The sequence below is a fragment of the Staurois parvus genome, unplaced genomic scaffold, assembly GCF_062004578.1.
Source record: "Staurois parvus isolate SC_StPar_1 unplaced genomic scaffold, SC_StPar_1.0 ptg000132l, whole genome shotgun sequence".
NCBI classification, from domain to species: domain Eukaryota; kingdom Metazoa; phylum Chordata; class Amphibia; order Anura; family Ranidae; genus Staurois; species Staurois parvus.
The window spans coordinates 3,410,378-3,418,745 of NW_028317928.1; positions in this window are offsets into that span (position 1 = coordinate 3,410,378).

Genomic DNA, 8,368 nt, shown 5'->3' on the forward strand with positions numbered 1-8,368 from the left:
ACCTCGTAGGGTGACAGCCCATGTGGTTGCCGAGGGGCATTCCGCATGGAATAGGGGGCAATGGGGAGACACTCAGGCCAAGGTTTTTGGGTATCGGCCATGATGTTGGAGATCCTGTTTTTAAGGATTCCGTTAAGACGTTCAACCTTACCGCTACTCTCGGGGTGATATGGGGTGTGTCGTCGCTGACTCCAGTTCCACCAAAGAAATGCAGTCGTGTCCTTTGGAAGAGAGGTTAGTAGTGGACAAAGAAGACATGTTAGCAGAAGAGGTGTTAGTATTGTTAGTCGTGTTGCAAAATTCAGCACTGTCATTGCTGTCCTCCCCCCCTTCTCATCTTCCGACACAGGAAGAAGAGAAGCTGGGTTAAGAATAGTGCATCGTTTGATAGTGAGGTTAGTAGGGGTTAGGAGGGCTTTCCCCTGAGAGGGGTACCTTGCCTTGGATGTCCTTTTTTCGCAAGACCGTTCTTGCTGCACTGGTGTCGGTGAGGCAAGGGAGGGGATATTTTAATTCCTCTAGAAAAAGATGGATCTGGGCCGACACCGATTTGTCAACTTCCTATGAGAATTCATAGGAGTTACTTACCATGGTGGTCACAGGGGCGGAGGACTCATCAGGAATGAACTGCCACCGACCTTTAGGTAATTGGGGACAGCACCTCCTCATGTGCCCCGTTTGGTGGCACTGGAAGCACCTGGGTGGGGGCCTATCCTTCCTGTGACCCAGATCCCTTGGTTTTTCGTGTGGGGTCTGGGACATAAGAACTTTGGCCTTGTCCTGTTTTCTTCTATCCATTTCCCTCTCTATTGCCGCAAGAGTGGAAAGGATAGCAGGGATAGACATCTCATTATATTCGGGTCGGGCCAGAACCAGCCTTTCCCGAATTTTAGTATCGATGCCTTCCAAAAATTTGGCCCGCAACAGAATGTGCGTCGCGGTCACCTTTACCCCTTCAGTTGGAGCATCAGGTCCAACTTCCAGATCCGCATCCAGTGCCGTCTGTTTGAGACGGCGCCAGAAGCAGGCGCTTTCCTCATTAGGACCCTGGGTGAGCTTCATCATGTCCGTAGTAGAGGTAGCACCATACATTTCTGGAAGCTTTGCCTTTAGCTGTGCACAGAACTCTTTGCCCCCTGAAGTCATCTCCTCATGCGTGGTTATAGAGCACCCTGCAATCACTGTACTGGCCACTTCCATGCCCACCTTCGCCCGCAGGATCTGTGCACAATCTGACCCACTCATACCATAGCTGAACTGGTTTTGTCCAAACATTCGAGCAAATCCTCTCGGATTGACTCGATAGTCCGGGAGCTCAGCCAGAATAGTGCGGATCTCTGCCGGGGTGAAGGGGACATGCCAAACTACCCGTTCCCCTAAAGTCCGCTCCCCCTGTGCATTGGGAGGACCTTTCAAATTGCTGCACCCTGACTGGATAGGCCTCGGTCCGTGAAGAGTGTAAGGGCTGGCCCAGCTTCATCGGTGGGCTTAGATTAACCACCTTGCTTACTGCACCTTCAGGTTTGAGGTCCCTCAGATCAGGGTATGGCAGGGGTCTGATCAGTGGCTCGTAGCGCTTTGATGCAATCCGCCCTGTTTCTTAACCGGGTGTCTATTCCCCTTGATTCACAGATAGTCTGCAAATCGGTTGTTGAGTAGGCTTCATAGTTGGAAACAGAAGGAGCTGGGGTGAAGCAGGGAGAAGGGAGAGGTAGAGTTAGAGGCTGAGGCATAGAGACAGAAGACACGGAAGGTACGTCAAGAGTGACGTCACTAGCAGAAGAGACAGGTGCAGTTATACTTATCTCAGCCACTGTTGGTTGTTTGGGAACCCCAGCAGACCCTGATCCTGCCTGCCTTAGTAAAGTCAGCCCTGAAAGAGCTTCCTCCACCTCTGACACCGGATCATCCTGTTTTATTCCCTCTGGAGGCCAGGTATACATCACCTGGTTCTTCCGGACAGACACCAGTTTATGTATGCCCTGCTTCCCTAATTGGATTGACCTGTGAAGCCATCTCTAGTTCTGACGCCTGCATCCGTGGTTCAAATTCAGAGATGAATTTTTCCCACCTCCATGCGTCAAATGTACCTTCCCGAGGAATTTCCCATCTGGTACCCTTCGACCATTTATTCCACCTTTTGAGGGGTTCTGTAGACTTTCCCCCCAAACTCACCTTCATCAGTTGTGCAGCTGTCCTTACCCTGAAGCTGGTTCCCCCTCTCTCTGCATGGACTGACTACTGCCCATCGTGACTAGTCACTGGTATATATCCCGCGTCCGGGTACCTGTTTACCCCCTGGAGCACTCGGTGGGATCCTACCGAGAGGCCTGATTCCACCACTTTCCCAGCACAGCGTAATTTATGTGATTCTTATCGATCACCCGAAGCGCATCAAGTGGCGGTCAGACTGAGAGCACACCTCCCACTCCCACAGCGCAATTTATGTGATCCTGACCACCCGAAGTGTTTGTGGTAACCAGGCTAAGCGTTACACTTCCCTGGACCGCCCACTCGCACAGCGTAATTTATGTGGTTCTCATCACCCACTGTGTTTGGCAGGCCACACCGCACAATGATGAAAGTGGCTTTTCTCTCCCTGCACACAGTAGCTAACACAAGTCAAAACAAAAAGAGGGGTTCTTGGATGTTACTTAGGGGTCACTGGTTGGCCGGAAACCTGCTAACTGACCTTTAGGAAATTTGTGTAAAGAAAAAAACCCCTTTTCAACCTGAAAAACCGTTAAAAAGGACAAAGTGGATCCTTATGAAAAACACGGGACATTTCACAGTAAAACAATTACACGGAGGTAAACCGAAAAACTGCGCCAAAAGTAACCTTGTTGCTGATGCAAAAATCACTCATACCAGCACCGCTAAACGATCCACGTTACACACGCAATCTTCGCTGCAACCACCTAAAACCGTTTACACAAAAAGTCTGCTGGATGCGAAACACGCAACGCAGCAGCTTTAAAACAAACCCGCTTTACAATAAGGAACTAATTTTAACAGGAAAAACACAAGAAAAACATAATCACTATACAAGAAATCTATGTGCAAAAACCCAGACTTCACCGCGTTCACTAAATGTGGAACACGTGAGGGAAAAACTCGCTTAACATACTTTAAATTGGCTGGCAATATGCAAATTTAAAGCTAAAAGCAAACAACTTAAACTGTAAAAATTTGGATTAAAAACACAAAATGGGTCAAATGCATATAGGAAACTTCATGCACATTGCATAGAGATTACTGCACATGTGGTAGTCAACAAAATGGCCACCAACAGGTAAAGCACATGTGGTAGTCAACAAAATGTCCACCAACAGGTAAAGCACATGTGGTAGTCAACAAAATGGCCACCAACAGGTAAAGCACATGTGGTAGTCAACAAAATGGCCACCAACAGGTAAAGAACATGGGAACACTAGCCTCAAAATTGCCTCTAACCTCTTACATAAAACAGACTTTTGGACAGAACATACACTGGACAATTACACAACAATATGCAGCACACATACAACACAATTTGGTATAATCACAGAACAGACATAAAACACCAACATATCACACTAACATGCACATGTAACAGAAAGGACCCCCTGCTGCATGCTTGCTGGGAGCAGTAGTACCACAAAACATTGCACAGACTACATACACACAAAGATCTTACAACAGTTAACAATTAACCTAAACGTTTCAGCGCTGTAAAAATTACCTCACGTGGAGGGGGGTAGAGCAATCACCACAGTACCTACAACCCGCAAATACTTACCTAACACTATGCAACAACTTTTACCCGCTAAAACATATACCCGTTTAATTTTTGGTTGGAAAATTTTTAAACTTGACCAAATCCAGCCAACCAAACCCACCCCTCTGCTGCTCTCCGCAGTGACAAACCCTTGTCTTTCACCCACAAATCAAGATTTTAGGACAAAATAGGTCCTTGCTAAGCGGTAATTCTTGTTAGCTAACAGAGAGCGAAATCAGCCACACGAACACGCAAATAGCGATCCTCTTAATGGCAGAGAGACCTGAAATGTGCCGGCATACTTTTTGCTAGTTCATGATGGCACATTCCCCCCTCGTGCTCGGTTAGCTATCCCAGAATACGCGTTAGTATCCACCAGGCTCACCAAACTGTCTTGGAAATTCGCTTTAACGAATTTCTCCTTACCGTGAGTACTCGCAGTTGGATGCGCAGAAATCCCCCATAAAGCTGTGCGAATCTCGCTTACCACGACTGCAGCTAAACTACACGATTCCTGCCTATCCAACTACTTTAGCTTCTGTTGAAATGTGGGGAATTGGAGCTCCTTATACCTGGAAATGATCACACGACACCTTCAGGTTGATGGTTGAATTCACATAAGGAAAGTTTTCATTCTCCCCTCTGGTTTTATTACAAATACACACACGCCCCCCCACATGAATAAGGTCAAATCCCTCCCACAGAACAATGCAATGGGGAGTGCCTATACACAGGATGTACATTCCGATTGGAGCATAGCCTTTCCTATTATCTGTCACTGGTCCTCCCCCATGAGCCTTCTGAGGTCAGCAGACTTCCTCCCCTTCCCCCCATGAGCCCTCTGTGGAGAGCATATCTCCTCCCCTTCCTCCCATGAGCCCTCTATGGAGAGCATACCTCCTCCCCTTCCCCCCATGAGCCCTCTATGGAGAGCATATTTCCCAGCTCCTAGCAGCATGTTCATTCTCTGTACAAGCATTCCCTAGAAATATCAGTCTGGATGGGCCCGATACGATCTTTATTAAAACACATCCATCCGGATACAGTTAAGATTGGTAATGGGTTGTAAGATATGCATAAGCCTACACGGGGAGTTCGTACCGCTTGGCGCCTTGCGGCACGGAGTCCATGTGGTACTATGCTGCTGATATGTGGATACAGGCCCGCGGTCTACTGCCAGCGGCATTTGCATCGAATGCCATGGTGGTATACACGCCGGTCTATAAGCGCAGATCGGCCATCTCATCCATTACCGAGCTGAGTACTGTAATACATACATTGTACATGCGCATGGCCCAATTGCAGCCTTCAGAGCTTTAATTAAGCCACACGAGAGACATATGAATAACACTCATATATGACACATTTAAAGTTCGACCAACAATACAAAATTTCCATGACAAGCGTGACCCTGGAGAACTGTCTATCAATGATATGGAATCATGGAGGAGAGGTTGTCGGCTGTTCTTTGGGGCCTTGTGAGTTAAGGATCTCATAGACCAGAGGTCTCCTAACTACAGCCCTCCAGGTGTCGAGGAACTGCAAGTCCCACGATTCCTTGCAAGACTCTGCCTCTGGGAGTCTTGCCTGTGGCTGTCAGAGGCATGATGGGACTTGTAGTACTTTAACAGCTGGAGGGCCGTAGTTTGGTGACCCCCGTCATAGACTGTTGCTGCTAACCCCCTCTGATGTGCTGGAGTCAGGGAACACTGCCCAGTGTTCTGAAGAGCTCCAGTTTGCACAGCTACTCAACTCAACTTTGCTCAACTTTACTGCTAATGTTGGTTCTAGGTACAAGGAGAAGTCATCAATCTGCTCTCAGCAAGGACCTTACCTAAAGCTCAACCAAAGGTCAGATAGAGTCCTCTTTTGTATATACAGGTGTACCTCGGTTTATGAATTTAATTAGTTCTGAGGGACTTTTCGTATTGTGAAAAATTCGTAAACCGAAACGCGGTTTCCCATAGGAATGCATTGAAAACCAATGAATCCATTCCAGAGGTCAGAAAAAAGTTTAAAAAAGTATTTTATCTGTTCAAAACTCTTTATAAAGTGTCACTTTAACCACTTCCCGTCAAGCCCATGTATATAAACAGCTGGAAGGGAGCAGTGCAGGAGCGGGTTGCCGTTCAGAAATGGCGCCAGCCATTTTAGCCTGTGCAAACTCCCTGGGAGCGCACGGCACCGCAATCCGGTGCCCGCTATGTCCTCCGGACACAGCAGAACACCAATCACTGTACGGGACCTCTGTGTGAGGTCCCAATCATGTGATCACTGATTGGCCAATCAGTGATCACATACATAGTAGTAAGGAAGATGTCACTTCTGACATTATTGCTTACTACATGTGAAATCTTGTGAATGATCACAGAGATCACATGGTACAGGGCTATTCACAACAGCCTTTTTTTTATAATTTAAATATTTATTAATTTTCCATTTTAATTACATTTCATCATCACAATATAAATATATATATATATATATAAAAATATATTCTATAATATTATATTAATCAACGTTTCTACTTTATATACTCTATGCTACCTTTCCCACCCACCTCCACCCCCCACCCCATATCCCCTCTGCCTATTCTACCTTTTCTCTGCGTCTTCTTATATCAGCAAGTGAAATTTTTCTGTTGTTTTCTTTATTCTTTCCTATACTTCATATATAATCTAGCTTTTTCCCAGTTCTCCCATTTCCCATAGTAAGCCTCCATCTTATCTTCTTGGGTATGGCACAACCTTTCCATCTTTTTAATCTGCTCGACTCTTTCAATCCAGTCCTCTTCCTTTGGTGCCTCTATTTGCCGCCAGAACTTGGGTATCAGGGCTTTTGCAGCATTTATATAGTACCATATCCCTGATTTTTTATATTTATTTACCGTTATATCCGTGATATGCAAAATACATACTTCTGGATCTAGATTTATGTCTATTTCTGTCAATTTTCTTATTAAGTGGATTATTGTTTTCCAGAATATCTGGATTTTTGGGCATCCCCACCATATATGGTATATTGTGCCTATTTCTCCACATCCCCTCCAACACAACGGTGTGCTCTCTCCACACATCTTATTTTCTACTGTTGGTGAAATGTGCCATCTTGTCAAACACTTATAGTTCATCTCTACTTCTCTCATAGAGACATTTTCGTGAGTTAATCTATACATTCTCCTCTGCTTTTCCTCATCTATCACAACTCCCATATCCATTTCCCATTTTGTTATATATGTTGGCTTTGTGTTTGCGTCTAGTTCAGTGAGTATTTTATAAACTCTAGCAATCCCGTGTTTCCCATCACCTTGTGTTCCCAATATCTTTTCGAACAAGTTCCAATTGTCTCTTGTCCTTAAAGTTCTTGGCAAACTTCCAACAAAACACCTCAATTGGAAATACCGCCATTCGTCTAATTTAGTGAAAATCTCTCCCTCTTTTTTTTTCAATTCGCCAAATGCTCCTATTTCATCTCCCACCAAAATATCTCCTAATTGCACCTTATCTTTTTTAAACCACTTCCCTCCTATTTCTTCTCTGCCTGGGGGAAAAAACTCTGTGTTTTTTAGTGGAATCAGTGTGGAATTAAAAGTCCATTTCATACTTCTGTGTAAATTATCCCAAATCTTTAAAACATTCAAAGTGTATGTATTTACATTATCATTTAAACCCCTATACTGTGTTGGCACCCATATCATTCTTCCCAAGTCTATTCCGCTGAGTTCATTCTCTATTCTCACCCAGCTTTTTTTATAATTAAATATCCAATCTATGGTTCTTGCCAATATTACCGCTTTGTAATATCTTTTAAAGTCTGGGAGCCCTAAACCCCCTCTTTCTTTCCTCCTACTTAACAGTTCGTATGACAGTCTTGGTTTTTTATTCCTCCATATGTATCTTGTTATCAATTTCTTAATTATTTTAAAGAAAATCTCTGGGAGTTTAATTGGGATCATTTGATATCTATATATAATTTTTGGTACTATTACCATTTTTACCAGATTAATACGGCCCATCCATGTCGGGGTTCCTCCCTCCTATCTTCTTAACTCGTCTCTAATCTCATTAATAAATGAAATATAGTTTAGTTTATATAGATGTTTGTGTGAGGCTGTAAGTTTTACTCCTAGATATTTTATATCCCTGTCTTTCCATTTAAAGGGAAATTCCTTTTGTATCTTTTCTTTTTTGTTTTTTAAGATGTTTATATTTAAAATCTCCGTTTTTGTTGGATTTATCTTTAAATTTGATAGTTCTCCATACTCCTTTAGTGACTTCATTAAGTTTGGAAGTGTTATCCTGGGATTTCCTACATAGAACAACAAGTCGTCTGCGAAAGCAGTAACTTTATGTTCTGTATCTCCTATCAGGATTCCCTTTACGTCTCTATTCAGCCTTATTGTTGACAATAGTGGTTCTAGTGATATAACATACAGCAATGGGGACAATGGGCATCCCTGTCTTGTTCCATTTGACATCTCAATGGGTTCTGACCTCCCCCCGTTTACCCCAATAACCACCGAGGGGTATCTGTACAACTTTCCTATCCACTCTCTCATCCTAGGCCCGATTCCCAAGGCTTCCAGAGTATCCATCATGAATCTCCAGTTCA